Source organism: Athene cunicularia (assembly GCF_003259725.1).
Source record: "Athene cunicularia isolate RWA chromosome Z unlocalized genomic scaffold, athCun1 chrZ_part2, whole genome shotgun sequence".
Classification (NCBI taxonomy): Eukaryota; Metazoa; Chordata; class Aves; order Strigiformes; family Strigidae; genus Athene; species Athene cunicularia.
Window position 1 is genome coordinate 1,140,342 of NW_020799143.1, and position 15,852 is coordinate 1,156,193.

Genomic DNA, 15,852 nt, shown 5'->3' on the forward strand with positions numbered 1-15,852 from the left:
GAGCTATGGCCGACCAGCTCCTGCAGGGAGCTATGGCCTTGCTCTCTGCAAGCCGTTCTCCAACAGTGACCTGCTTGTTGGATGAGGAAAGGTGTTGGAGAATGGCTTGCAGAACAAGGTCATGGGTCTGTACAGGAGCTGATTACAGCCATCTGATGTAAACAAAGGAAAAACCCAGGGTACAGTTATGCTAACAAGGAAGGAGATTCAAGGCTCAGTTATGCTTACAAAGGACAGTTATGCTAACAAAGGAAGAAACTGAGGTACAGAGCGGTCTTGATTATAATGGTAAGCAACCTTTGGAGAAAAACAAGCCAGAAGAAGGAGGATGTTGTGACATACTCGTAATACCACAAGGGGCTGGGATATTATAATGTAACCTTTTAGATGTATCCAATAGATTTATGATTAGTATGCATAATTTTAGTGAGCGCTTATATAAGGTGTGCTTTCTTGCAATAAAGTGAAGCTTGCTTTATCATTCACATTGAATCGACTGCTTGCTTACTCTGTCTGCCAGCAGAAAGGTGAATGTAATTTACCTTGGCTTTAGCAAGGCCTTTGACACCATTTCCCACAGCATTCTCCTGGTGAAACTGGTTGCTCGTGTCTTGGATGAGCACATGCTTTGCTGAGTAAAAAACTGCCCGGATGGCCAGGCCCAGAGAGTTATAGTGAACGGAGTTAAATCTTGTTGGCGGACGGTCACGAGTGGTGTCCCTCAGGGCTTAGTTTTGGGGCCACTCCTGTTTAACATCTTTATTGATGATCTAGATGAGGGGATTGAGGGCACCCTCAGTAAGTTTGCAGACGACACCAAGTTGGGTGGGAGTGTTGATCTGCTCAAGGGTAGGGAGGCTCTGCAGAGAGACCTGGACAGGCTGGAGCCATGGGCTGAGGCCAACTGTAGGAGTTTCCATAAGGCCAAATGCCGGGTGCTGCACTTGGGCCACAACAACCCCCAGCAGAGCTACAGGCTTGGGGAAGAGTGGCTGGAGAGCTGCCAGTCAGAGAGGGACCTGTGGGTGTTGATTGACAGCTGGCTGAACAGGAGCCAGCAGTGTGTCCAGGTGTCCAAGAAGGCCAGTGATATCCTGGCTTGTGTCAGCAATAGCGTGGCCAACAGGGACAGGGAAGGGATCTTACCGCTGTACTCAGCACTGGTGAGGCCACACCTAGATTCCTGTGTTCAGTTTTAGGTCGCTCACTACAAAAAGGACATGGAATGACTCAAATCTGTCCAAAGAAGGGCAATAAAGCTGGTGAAGTGTCTGGAGCACATGTCGTACGAGGAGCTGCTGAGGAAACTGGGATTGTTTATTCTGGAGAAGAGGCTGAGGGAAGACCTTATCATCCTCCACAACTACCTGAAAGGAAGCTACAGAGAGCTGGGGATGAGCCTCTTTAACATAGTAGTAAGCAACAGGAGAAGAGGGAATGGCCTCAATTTGCACCAGGAAAAGTTTAGACTAGATGTCAGGAAGTATTTCTTTACAGAACAGGTTGTTAGGTGTAGAATGGGCTGCCCAGGGAGGTGGTGTTCAAGAGTAGGGTCAATTTAGCACTTAAGGATATGCTGTATTTGGGAACTGTCAGTGCTAGGTGAACAGTTGGACTAGATGATCTTCAAGGTCCTTTCCAACCCTGATGATTCTGTGATTCTGTGACTCTGTGATTCAGTGTAAGACCACTCTAACACGGTCTGTACAGATCAATCAACTTCTTGTTCACGTGGCGGTAACTTCTCACAGTTCAGTACTTCACAGTTCAGTGTTGCAGCTGTCCGTTTTTTTTCCTTACCACCTTGGCACAACTCAGCAGTTTCTTATCTTTCTCCCAAGGCCTGTTTCTCATGAAAGCCTAGTTACATTTTAGAGGCTGTGCAAGGCTGGAAAGGCCAATGTCTCCCATATCTCCCCCTTCTTTGTTTTATAGCTGCATCTGCAAGAGCTTTATCAATTAAGGTTTAGACAAACTTCAAAAAGCACAGTATACCTAAAACAATTCTACAAAAGGCTAAAAATAAAGCAGTAGTTGCAATTACTATTCGAAAAGAGTAGGACAGTCTTTGACTAGGTATTATTAAACAAGGAAGATACAGAATAGTACAGTTACTAAATGGGGTACTAATATTCAGATCCACAATTGCTGGAGAACCCCGAGTGCAGCGAGGGTTTAGAGTACCCTTCCTAGCAAACCGGAAACTCTATGCAATGCGTCCATCCGTAGGTGAGGCATCCAAAGTTGCTGCAAAAAGGTCTAGCCTCTAAATCAATAGGCCAAAATAACTGGAACTTTTCTTTTAGCAGAAATATCTGATTTCATGCTCCTGTAGGGTTCCACCCAGAGCGTGGCCACCACTCAAGGGGGAAAACCAAGGGAGTTTCTAATAAGGTTAAACACTTGAGTTCTTAAATCTTAATACTGCTAAACAAAGAAAGTTGAATACACACAATCTTATAGCATTTCATTCTTATTAATAACTAAATTTTGTCTAAGCTACGTCTTTCACTATTGACTAGTAAGTCTATATATTTCATTAAGGAGTTGCAATTACTGTTATCATTTTCTAAGAGTTGGCAACCATATTATGATTAAGGACAGAGATAGTGTAATTTGTCCTATTGAAGTAGCAAGCATTACCCATATATTTGGCTTAAATGATCAGTAGAAGAGACCGAAACTGTCAGCATAGGGGCATCCACATCACCCACAGCTGTCTCCTGAGTGTCTATCAAAAGTTGCCTCTCACACCTCAGGTATGGTTGCACACACCTTGCCAGTAACCACCGGGGACCATGACCTGTGGAGACACAAGCATAACCTCTTTCCCAGGTTATTAAAGGGAATGGTCCTTCCCAGTTACCACATTCTAGGGTTTTTTTGCTAACACTTGAGCCTTGCCTTGGACTTTTTGTTGATCTGGTATCTGAGATCAGAAGTGATGCAGTATTGGCGGCACCTGTGAGACAGGGGAAATGTTTAAATTGTTCATGACATATAATGCCTTATTTAGACTTTCATGAGGTGTAGATTGATATTCCATCTCCCCCTGTTTGTTGCTGTAATACACACTTTATCATGCCATGCATACACTCCATGGCCTGTCCAGTCAGTGAGTAGGGAATGTCAGTCAGTTGACTCCCCACTGTATGGCAGGATGCAAACACTGCTCCAGAAGAGGCATCAACAGACACATGTACATATTTTAACATTCCAAATGCAGCAAAGTGAGTGATGTCAGATTGACATAATTCTGAGGACATGAGTCCCCAACGGTTGACACCACTAGCTGTTGAAAAGAGGGAGTCCTTCTGGTTGGTATTCAGGGCAGGTGGCAATGATGTCTTTAGCCTGATGCCTTGATAATGAAAACTGGTTTTGTATTGTCCTGGCGTTTTGGTGGAAAAAATGCATGTGAAAGCCATACTTGCTTGAAGACATTTGTATTAGCCACTGTAACATGTGCAAAGTAACCGGAAAAATGATATACAGAGGTTCCTGACCAGCAAGTAATAGTAGGCGCTGCCTATCTTTCATGATCACTTTGGCAAACATTTCTGGGCAAGCAGTGACCATACTGTGCATCTGGTGTGACAAAAAAAAAAAATAAAATCCATTCAATAATAACAAGGGGGTCACTAAGTGTTTCATCCCACTGAAACAGCAGAGCATATGACTGCCCTGGAGGGTTAAATAATACCAGTTGATATGGATGGGCAGGCACATGTCGTGATGCTTGTGTTTCTGAGATGACATTAGCCACATAGTGGAGATCTTGTTTGGCCTTCTCTGTAAGTACTCTGTGTGATGTCAGTGAAGGATCTCCTTGCAAAATATTAAACAAGCTATGCAGATCTTCATTAGTTAGGCCCAGCAATGGCCATATCCAATTTATGGCTCCCAACAGTTTCTGTAAATCTTTTAGAGTCTTAACATCAATTTTAAGTTTAACCTGTTGCAGTACAATGGCCTGTTCACAAATTCTTAACTCCAGGTACTGCCATGGAGATGATTGCTGTACCTTTTCAGGTGCTATTTGCAACCTCATTTGAGATACTGTCTTTGGTTAAAGCAAAAGCCTTTTCTGTGATCTCCTGTGTTTCTGCTGCTATAAGGATGTAATCCATATAATGATATATAACAGCCTGGGGGCATTCTAACAGGGCTCAAAGCCTTTGCAACAAACTATTGACACTTCATGGGGCTATTTTTTATGCCTTATGGTACCCAGTGGTACCGTCTTGCAGGTTCACTAACATTAATACTGGGAACAGAGAAGGCAAATTTTGGTGCATCATCCAGATGCAAGGGAATGGTAAAAAACCTCAATCCCTTAGATCAATTATTACAAGCTGCAAGTATAGGGGAATCATTGTTGGGGAGGGCATTCCTGGCTGTAATGCACCCATATCCTCCATGGCATCATTAATGTGTGGGAGATCATGTAAAATCACCATTTACGACTTTTCTTTAAAATAAAAGACACCGAGGAGTTCTAAGGACTGGTGGTAGGTATGCTACATCCTACACTTAATTGTTCCTGAACTAAATCATTAATCAGGCAACTTTTCCACTGGCAAGGGCCATTGATCCACCCACACAGGTGATTCTGTTTTCCAGGTCAGTTTCAGGGTGGGTTTCAGGGTGAGTTGTGCTCCAGTGGCAATTAAGACAAATTTGATCTAATTTGACTTCCCCATAGAGCCATACAGTGACAATCCCATAATGTAGTAGGGGTTTCCAGTATAAATGAATGAATACTTGCTACCCATTTTCTGAGCCCCTTACATGAACGAGATCTTTCTTTGAAACGTTACAGCAATACCACCAACCCTGAAAAGTGCTGGAGTTACCCGAGATAACGGCCAATCTGCTCACAGATACTACAGTCGCATCTGTGGCAGTATCTAAAGTACTTGATTCTTCTGCTTTAGTGAGGGCATATTTTACAAGAGGTCGACCTTGTGTTACTATCTGAGCCCAAAATATATGAGGAGTACCTGATCATCCAAATCCTGAGTCACTCCAGCTTCTCAGCATACTATTAGGGGGAGCCACAGTAAGATAAATGAGCTGAGCAATTTTTGACCCTTTTGTTACTGAACATGGGGGTACAGAGGTCCAGACCATAATACTGATTTCCCCTTCATAATTGCCATCTATGACTCCTGGTAAAATGAAAAATCCCTGTAAGGTTGTACATGATCTTCCCAGTAATAATGCACTTTTCCCATTTCCCAACAACCTATGTACTCCTGTTGGTATCAAGGATACTGTGGTATCTAATAATGTTACTGACTTGGAGGCTGCTATGTCCGTGCCTGATTGATAGTGACTAAACTATTATAAACCATCACTGACTGCAATATTTCATAAGTGTCTTTTTGTTCACCCCTGTGCCTGGAGGCCCCCCAATCTTCTTTCAGCATTTTAAAATACAGCCTAAGGGACTCTTTTTGACTGTTTCCCCACTCTGGCTGCTTCCCATCTTATCTGCTTTACCTTAAAACACTACCCAAGTAAGCTGACAATACCCCCCTCAGGCAGATGATACAAAGGTGCACTCTCCCAACGGAGTATGCATCTAAACTCAAGAACACAATTAACACAGGATTACTGCCTCCTGCTAGAGGAGATATTACACCTGTGACACTTAAAACACTGAGCCCGAACAAACAGGCAGCACTGATGGCCCAGTGGGAGGGCACTAGAGCTCTGTACTAAGGAATGTTCACTCGTCCTGCACTACCCCCACACTGTTACAGAGTCTGTCCTGCGCTTCCTCTCCAGCCTCTTCCCTCGGGGCATAATGGAACTGTGGATCAGAGAACTCCCCACTCTGCAGCTGCAGCTGGGCGTCTCACACATGCACACGTCTCACACACGTCTTTTGCATGCGTCTCACACATGCAAAACAATCACACAAAGAGGCTCCTTACACTTATTACTCACACAACATAAAATGACAAATACTAAAACCATTATATTAAGAAAATATAAAGCCATTGCAAGTTGATTATGTGGTGGATCCAGAAAATTTCCCCTTCTTTGTTTTTAAATCAAGGCCTTTAGTGTACTGACCATCAGAAAGGTTTAAAGTTAATCCTTTTAGAATGGACAAGAGACTCTGCATCACAGTGTCAGCACTTTCTGTAAAAACTGCCTCTTTTGGTGTTTGGGGGAGTTGGGACAGATGATTGCGTAGTGCCAGATGGCTGCAGGCAGTTGCTCCACAGTGTGTGTGTGTGTGTGTGTGTGTGTGTGTGTGCTCATGGAAGCCTGGGGCCGCCACCACCAACTCCACACTTTAAGAGTGTCCAAAATCAACTTCCAAGTGGTCGCTAGCTCACTGGCATGCTGATCTCCCTTGGAAATAGCATCCCATATCTGTTCACCTTTTTCAGCCCATTTTGCTGGATCAAAGGCTGATGATAGCATCAGCAGGATAGCAGTGGTTTCTGCACCATTTAAATAACCTTCGTACAGAAGTCTCATTATAACTTATCCCTCTGTTACAGAGTATAAGCAGCAAAAGTCTGACATTGGCCATCTCATCTGCGGACATGTTTTGCCCCATGCTGCCCCCGATTGATCACCTCTACCGGGTAATTTTCCATCAATCAACTATTTTCCATCTTCGCTGTCAGAGCCCTACTCTAGGCAATACCTCCAATTGGGGATCCTCCCGCAGTGTCTTCTGCACTCTGTCCTGGGACATCGGGGTCACCATTTGTTGTAGGAGGATATCAGACTTGCACAATACTATGAGAATTATATCCAGCAAAGCCGTTTATTTTTCTAATAGTACATACTTATGCTCTTGCCAAAGCTCTTACTTCATGATTAGCAAATCAGCAATTAGACAGTTATCAGCCTTTTCTCCTGTCAGCATAAGAGCACTCTAACATGCGCTGTGCAGACCAATCACCTTCTTGTTCATGCGGTGGTAACTTCTCACAGTTCAGTACTTTTCCAAAGTTCAGTGTTGCAGCTTTCTGTTGTTTTTCCCTGCCACCTTGGCACAACTCAGCAGTTTCTTATCTTTTTCCCAAGGCCTGTTTCTCATCAAAGCCTAGTTGCTTTTCAGAGGCTGTGTAGGGCTGACAGGCTGATGTCTCCCACAGAGAAGTGTTTAGGTGTTTCACTGCATTTGACAAGAATGCTTGTTAGGGGCCAAAGAAAGTGCAGAGTCAATATTTATGGCTCTCCTGCTCAGGCTGTAGAGCACTGAGGAACACCAGGGAGAGAAATCTCTGCTAGCACCTCCTCTGTGCCTGGGAAGGAGACATGTTCAGATTGTGTCAAGAAAGTTTGTTCATTGCTAGGGGAGTGCAGCACCGTTGAGCTGAACAGGCTGCAAAGCTCTGGGGAAATACAGGGAGAGAATTCCTTCATAGCACCTTCACTGTGTCTGGTAAGGGCAGTTGTTCAAATTGGTATGCTGCATGTGACAAGAATGCTTGTTCAGAGCCAAAGTAAGTGCAGATCCCCAGATTTGCTGTTGGACTCGAAAGACTGTAAAGCACTCAGGAAATCCAGGGAGAGAAATCTCTGCTCTGTGTCTGGGAAGTAGAAATGTTCAGATTGTTTCTCTGGATGTGCCAAGAAATCTTGTTCAGAGCAAAAGCAAGTGCAGAGCCCAAGATTTTCTCCAGGGCTAGAAAGGCTGCAAGACATCAGGAAATCTGGGGACAGAAATCCCTGCTGAGCACCTTCTCTATGTCTTGGAAGGAGATGTTTACAGATTGTTTTGATGGATGTTCCCCAGAAATCTTGTTCAGAGCCAAAGCAGGTGTGGAGCCCCAGATTTGCTCTTGGGCTGGAAAGGCTTCAAACCACCGGGGATGTTGAGGATTAGAATTATCTGCGAGCACCTTCTCTGTGTCTAGGAAGGAGAAGTGTTCAGGTTGTTTCACTGCATTTGACAAGAATGCTTGTTATAGCCAGAGAATGTGCAGAGCCCGAGATTTACTGTTGTCCTGGACAGGCTGTAGATCACTGGGGAAATCCGGGGAGAGACTTCCCTGCTAGCACCTACTCTCTGTGCCTCAGAAGGTGATATGTTTAGATTGTTTCGTTGGAGTTGGCAAGAATACCTTTTCTGAGACAAATTGACTGCAGAGCCTCTGATTTGCAGTTAGGATCGAAAGGATGCACAGCACTGGGGAAAGACAGGCAGGGAATTCCCTGCTAGAACCTTCTTTCGGCCTGGGAAGGATGTGTCTTCAGCTTGTTTCACTTCATGTCGTGAGAAAGCTTTTTCAGGCCCGAAGAAATTGCAGAGCCCATGTAAGGGACTGTCTTGGACTTTCTCAATATTGCTGCTTCATGACTACCACTTCCTGGCCTCAGCATCCTGTTGCTGTGAAGGAGTACGCTTTGAAGATGAATAATCCCCCATGAAACCAAGACAACCAACCAAAACTAGAACAGCAACATCCTTGGCAGTGCCTGCCAAGCTGCACCTGCGCGCAAGCAGGGTGAAGAGGAAAGTGGGGCGAGGAAGGTGTGCAGAGACTAAAAGCATCACAGGTAGACCCCTCCTGCCAGTACGACCACCATGAACAACTGGGCATGTGCTCATGGAGGACCATGGGGCAGCACATATTACAATAGGCCCCGTGGAAATGGGTGGAAACTTCCGAGAAATTGTGGGGACTGTGACAACTATTGACTGCATACTCCTTTCTCTGGATGCCTTTTAATTCTTGTTAACATCTTGTACACTCCCTGAGACTTTGGCAGAGCTTGAAGCTTGGAGCACCATGACCGAGCCAAAAATACATTCCTGGATTCATGGCGGTGGTGGAAATTAGCTGCATCTCTACAGTTTTCTTGCTTAGTGATTCTGAGTTTTCCTTTATTTTCCGCACTGTCCCATCACTGTTATCAGTTGTTTCAGAAAATAAAGTACAAAAGGTTGTATGGAATCTGACCTTCTTTGTGTATTAATCTTGGAGATAACAAGGGATTATCTTCCTGGCATTTATTTTCCCAGAGCTAGGAAAGCTAATGTCACGTGCCGCTCCAACGAGGGGGACAAGTGACTCAGATTCGCAAATCCCCAATTGGAGCGGACAACAAGTCTCCAAGTTCAAGCTTCTGACCTTCTCCCAGCTTAGAGCTGAGGGGCCAATTCACCAGACTTTCCAACACCAGAGGGGATCCTGCCGACTACGCCAATTTAATGTCATGTCCCGCTCCGACAAGGGGGACAAATGACTCAGATTCGCAAATCCCCAATTGGAGCAGACAACAAGTCTCTAAGTTCAAGCATTTATTAACTACCTACAATGCACTAATAGAACACATGATAATTGGCTAAGTACAGAGCAAGCTGTGGCGAGCAATATAATATGCTTTACATTTCTTAACAGACAAAGGAAAAGAGGGAGATAGAAGGAATGGGGGAATACAGATCACCGGTCTGGGTTCCTGCGCTGATCCTGGCGGCGAGTGTCCAAGGAGGCAGCCATCTTCTTCACTGGCATCCGTCTTCTTTGCTTCACTGCTCTCTCCAGACGGCCGAGGGGGGGGGCAGGAAGAGGGGCAGAGAGAGAGAGAGAGCCCTTTCTTCTCCCCTTTGATTTATACCCACTTTCCTTGGGTCCGTCACCTAGGTCGACCCACAGACCTACGTATCCCATTTACGGGGAGGGGTAAGGTGTTTCATGGGATGATGTCACTAGCATGATCAAGACAGCCATCATTAGCATATTGAGGGGTGTCAACTTTAATATGCATTTCGTGGATAATGAAGCAAAGTTCATTCACCGGACACATGGCCCTTGAAATCTGCCCAGGTGCGCCAGAGAAGAGCCGTCCTGTCTCCACAGGGCTCTCTCGCCCAGATACATCAGGCAGCCTTATCAGCTTCGGCCTCCACAGAAAGCACCCTGTGACTCATGGTTTTGTCTTGCGAGTGTTTGAGGCATATTTTCAATCAGCCTCAACTTTTGATTTCCCAGGCTGTTTGTCTTAGTTTTTCACAGGCCTGGTTTCTCGGCTCTCACAGCTATGCAGGCAAACAGCGATTCCCATGATCCGTTCTAGCTTTGGATCAGAAAGAGCCTTGGTGTGCTTTTTGCAGAGAAAAAGTTTTTTCACCAGAAAAAGCGTTATCGGCTGAAAACGTGTACGTTTGCACTTCCCTGCCACAGAGAATCTGCTAGCCGGGAATTCTCTGCCTGGTATTACCCGCTGCCCAGAAAGTGATGCAGGGCAACATCAATCTCGTCATCCGTGCTTTCTTTTTCTCAGAATGCGCCTTGGTGAGCGTTTTCGGTCGAAAACGAGTTTTCGGCCGAAAACGTGTACGTTTGCACTTCCCCACCACAGAGGATCTGCTAGCCAGGAATTCTCTGCCTGGTATTACCCGCTGTTTTGCGGAGAAATCACTCTATAACTTTTGGGGTTATAAAGTGGGTATGTTTATTCAGCGCTGGGCGCATGGGGGATCGCTCCACCACAAGCATGTGCATTGTTTGCAGCTCCCGTCCGGCTTATATGTTACAAAATAGTGCATATTCATAAAACGCCTATACATATACATAGTCTACCCCTGCCTCCCCTCGCTTCTCATGGTAATCAGGTCTCCTCCTTTTCCTCGCTGATGAACTTTCCTCCTTGTCGCTCTGCGCAGCCTCAGTTGTTCTCTGGCTTTCTTCCAGACCAATGTTTTGGGGTTGTCTGTTTTTCAAAGACTGGGGGGGGGACTTCTCTTTGGGCTAGGAGTTAATCGTCTGTCAACGTTATCAGTACTTGGTATGTCTTTTCAAACAGTCCCATACGCCTCCCCTTGTTTTTTGCGCAGGCCTTGCACCAACAATCTAAGATTGTTTAGACTCCCTGTCTCATTCCCCCCTTTTCTTCTTACTTAGTAAATTCTTTTACTACTTATTTATCTACTAAATCTATTTCCCTTGTACTATAATATGTTAGTACTATCCTACAAATTAGTTAGTTTATTGCTTAAAGCTTGGATTGTGATATAAAGCATCATACATAGCGTGCAAGCGTTTTTTAAGTCTCCAGATTCATACATATATAGCTACAGTAAGGATTAACAAAATTGCTACAGATATTAATAGAGCAACCACTGGGTGAAGGGCTGTGTTTAAGATTCCAGTAGTTGTCGGTGACCGTCCGAAGAGTGTATCCCACCAATTATGTTTCCCTTCCTGCTCAACCATCTTTAAGACGTTTTTTATCCTTTCCCCATCATGAAAGGTTGTGAGTAAAGTTTCTTGCCCCTTCTCTTTGACTTCTTCCAGTATCCGGTTAAGTCTGGGTATTTTAATAGGCTTTCTATATGACTGACATTTAAGCCTATGGGGACAGGAAGTACCTTTACCATGAGGCTGCTTTTCAAGAGGGAATGTGTAACCACCGGGGCAGAATAAGTGAAATCGCGCCCCAGGATGATGGTGAAATTACAAATACAATAATTTAGATGCTGTATCAATTTCTTCTCTCGCCCATCTATGGTTATTGTGTCACACAGTGTCCTTAAACATGCACATCCCCTTTCTGGTATAGACAACAATGGTCCTCAAATCTACATTGGGGTGTGCTTCAAGTGGCAAATCTTTTGGTCAGTATCTAAGCAGGTATCCTGGGTTAGTAAGGTATTACTTTCACATATAAATCCCTGTTGTTCTTTCATGATACAGAGTTCAAGATCTACTGCTTGCCATTTATTACCAGTATTCATAGCCCAGGTCTTATGTTTAAAGGGGTACAGCAGAGTCCTGTTGTAATTGACTCCAAGACTTACAATGGGGTGTATGGTGATTAATTTTGTATCATGTATTGTTAACACAAAAGTCGTTACTTTATGTGTGTCAGGCCTATTGGTGAAGTTAACCATATTCCACCATGATTGTAACTTTTTCTCTGTGGCACTATCCCAAATTATTTATCGAATTTCAGTGGGAAGTGTACCCTCCTCTCCTTCCCTTATTACAGATTCTGCTACAGTTTGCATCCATAACTGGGCTTGTATGTAACTTAGAGCTACGGCGATATCACCTTGTAATGCTCATAAGGTTTCAGCAATAAGTATGTGGTCCTTTGTTTCTTTTTGCTCCCAGTCTGGCAATACTTTTGACATTGTCCATTGATGTACCCTTAATGCTGATAGTGAAGACCTCAATGGCTGTTGTAATTTTGATATATCCCTTGCAGTAGCTGCTAATTTGTTTGTTATTACTTCTGAATCTATTGAATTTAACACTTCCAATTCAGTTCCTAATACTCTGGTTAGGTCCCTCTGTGGTCTTTTCCGGTAGGCATTTCCCTTTTTCTTAGCCAAGTTGTCCATCCTTCATCTGAAGTTCGTAAGAAGGGGAAACAACATGGCTCTATATTAGAAATGTTAACTTGCATTTGTAATTCTACTTTTTTAGAGACTATTTTGGATTGATCAGCACTTGCTGTTGGTCTAGGTGTCTGATCACATATGGGCCGACCTCGTATATGTTGGGTGTGAAATTTACAGTGATTGCTGTGGTTGTCATGGTCACCGTGCTTTCAGTTGTGGTTGTCACTAGAGTAGTCACCATGTTAAACTTAAAGGATAGCCGTAGTTTATCCTTAGTCCAGAGACATGTCACAGAGACCGCAGGTTGAGTCAAAGTAAAATTATACCAGCATTCTGATCTTTTGGATCACATATATGACCAATACTTGACACATATTTGGGATTTAAGATCTTGATCTCAGATACTGTAATCTTACACACTGACCAATGGGTGATTTCATTCATTACTCGACACCCTACTCTAATCTCTTGCCCTACCGTTCTCCATAATTGTGGTACTCCATTTACGTCTTTCCATTCAGTTTTTATATAAACCTATATTTCCCGCATCACTACAGTAGCTAAAGTCAAGTTTGAATTAGCACTGGTTATACCCATGCTTCCAGTATACCCAATGTGCGCTTGGGACCATGGCCATTCAGCGAAACTTTGACCGGGTATCTGGGGAAAGGAGATTATTAGACTTATTGTGAGAAGCATAGTCTTCCAGGCTGAGTCTGTGTAAACTTTCAGGGGGATTTGTGGGCCTTCTTTACTCGGGTGTGATGAATCCAGGCTGAGTATTCTTTAATTTGATGGCTGTAAACGTTGTGAGTAGCACTTGAAACGGCCCTTCCCATTGTGGTTCCAACGTCTTTTCTATAAGAGACTTAACATACACATAGTCTCCAGGCTGAATGTTATGTACAAGCCCATCTAACCCTCTATCCCGAGTTCCAAATACATGTTTCCCAATTTCATTGAGTTGCTTACTTAATGCTATCATGTATGAAGTCATAGTTTCCTCCCCAACTTGCATCGATGTTCCTTTCTGTACCGCGTAAGGTCTGCCATATAACATTTCAGATGGGTTCAACCCTTCCCTGGCCCTCGGTTTTGCTCGTATGCACAAAAGTGCCAGAGGGAGAGCCTGGGGCCAGGTCAGGTTTGACTCTTGTCCAAGTTTCACTATTTGCTGTTTAATCAAATGGTTCATCTTTTCTAACTGGCCACTAGATTGGTGATGATAAGGAATGTGAAATTGCCAGTCTATACCCGGATGGCGACGGATTTGCTGAACTACTTTCGATATAAAGTGTGGTCCTCTATCTGAGGATATAGTTGCTGGGACCCCAAAGCGTGGAATTATTTCTTGTACTAATATTTTTGTCACTTCCCGGGCTTTGGCAGACCTAGCGGGGAATGCTTCTGGCCAACCTGAAAAGGTATCCGTTAATACTAGTAAATATTGATACCCCCCTTTTCTTGGAAATTCTGAAAAATCAATTTGCCACTGTTGTCCCGGCCCATTTCTTTTTCTAATCTGGTCTACTTCTAGAATGGGGGTACTCTTAGGATTAGTCTGGAGGTAAAGGTTACACTGTTGAGTCACCTGTCTTACTATGGTATACAGATTTCTATCTCTAATACTCTTGACTAAATATCGGTATAGGGGGTCCGCTCCCCAGTGCCCTTTCCTGTGTTCCTCTCGCACCAGGTGTCTAGCTAAACAAGAGGGAATTACTACCTTCCCTTGGGGAGTGATGGCCCGACCTTCTTCATTATATGATCCTTCCAGGTCTATAATTAACTTTTGATCATCTTTAGTATAATTAGGCTTAACTTCTGGGATGATTTGCCCATCCCTCTATTTTTATGTCTCTTTTGGCTGCTTGTTTTGCCTCTCTGTCCGCCAGTTCATTTCCTTTTTCCAAATCCGAGTTCACCTTTTGGTGGGCCTTAACATGCATGATTGCCACTTTTCTTGGAAGTTGTACAGCTTCTAGCAGTTCCAGAATTTCCTTCCCATGTTTGATGTGTTTCCCTTGTGAGTTCAACAGTCCTCTTTCCTTCCAAATTGCTCCATGAGCATGGACTACCCCAAAGGCATACTTCGAGTCTGTGTAAATATTCACTGTCTTGCCTTGGGCTAATCCTAAAGCACGAGTCAGTGCTATTATCTCTGCTTTTTGTGCAGAGGTATTCGCAGGCAGTGGTCCTGATTCCAGTGTTTCTTGGGTGGTAGTAACAGCATACCCAGCATAATTCTTGCCACTCAAAACATAGCTGCTCCCATCCGTAAACCAGTTCTCAGCATCTTCCAGAGGGGCATCCTTCAGGTCTGTGTGGCTTGAGTATGTTGCCTCAATGGTCTCCAGGCAATCATGTTGCACTGGTTCTCCTGTGTTTCCACTCAGGAAAGAAGCTGGGTTAATAATGTTAGTTACTACAATCTCCACATCACCTTGTTCTACTAATGCTGCCTGATATTTTAAGAACCTTTGGGGCAAAATTCAATGTCCCCCTTTAATTTCTAATACTGCAGACACTGTGTGAGATACAAATACAGTCATTTTCTGGCCTAAAGTGAATTTTCGGGCCTCTTGTATATTTAGGATCACTGCTACAACCGCTTGTAGGCATCATGGCCAACCTTTAGCAGTTGTATCTAGTTGCTTGGAGAAATAGGCGACTGCCTAACGATACAGGCCTAGGTCTTGTGCCACTATTCCCAATGCAATTCCCTGTTACTCATGTGAAAAGAGAAAGAATGGCTTACATCTGGGAGTCCTAAAGCCAGAGCTGACATCAGAGCCTTTTTAATAGGTCAAAGGCTTGTATGGCCTCCTTATTCCTTTGGAGATTTTTCTGTTGAGTGGCAGTTAGTGCATATAAAGGTTTAACAAGCAATCCATAATTATAAATCCATAGTCTGCACCACCCAGTCATTCCCAGGAACGTTGGCAGTTCTTTCACTGTCTGTGGCCTCAGAGTCTGGCAGATCGCCTCCTTCTGGGCTTGTCCTAAAGTTCTCTTTCCAGCACTGATTTCATAGCCCACATAAATCATTTCGCATTGCATCACCTGGGCCTTTTTCTTGGATACTCGGTAGCCCTGAAGTCCCAAAAAATTTAAAAGGCTTACCATCCAAGCCATACAGGTTTCTTTTGTCTTGGTGGCAATTAGGATGTCGTCTACATACTGCAGCAGCCTTCCCTCTTCGGGTGGGGTTGGGGCTTCCCACAATTCGAGGTCTTTTGCTAGCTGGTTACCGAATATAGTGGGGCTGTTCTTAAGTCCTTGTGGCAGCACCGTCCAGGTTAACTGGGTCTTCCGCCCACTCCTAGGATTTTCCCATTCAAATGCAAACATTTTCTGACTGGCTTCGAGGAGAGGAAGGTAAAATAAAGCATCCTTGAGGTCTAAAACAGTAAACCAGATTAGCTCAGGAGTTAATTTTGTTTACAAAGTGTATGGGTTTGCCACCACTGGGTGGAGATCTATTTATTAATCCTATTTGTAAAAATTTTTCTATAACTGGCTGGATC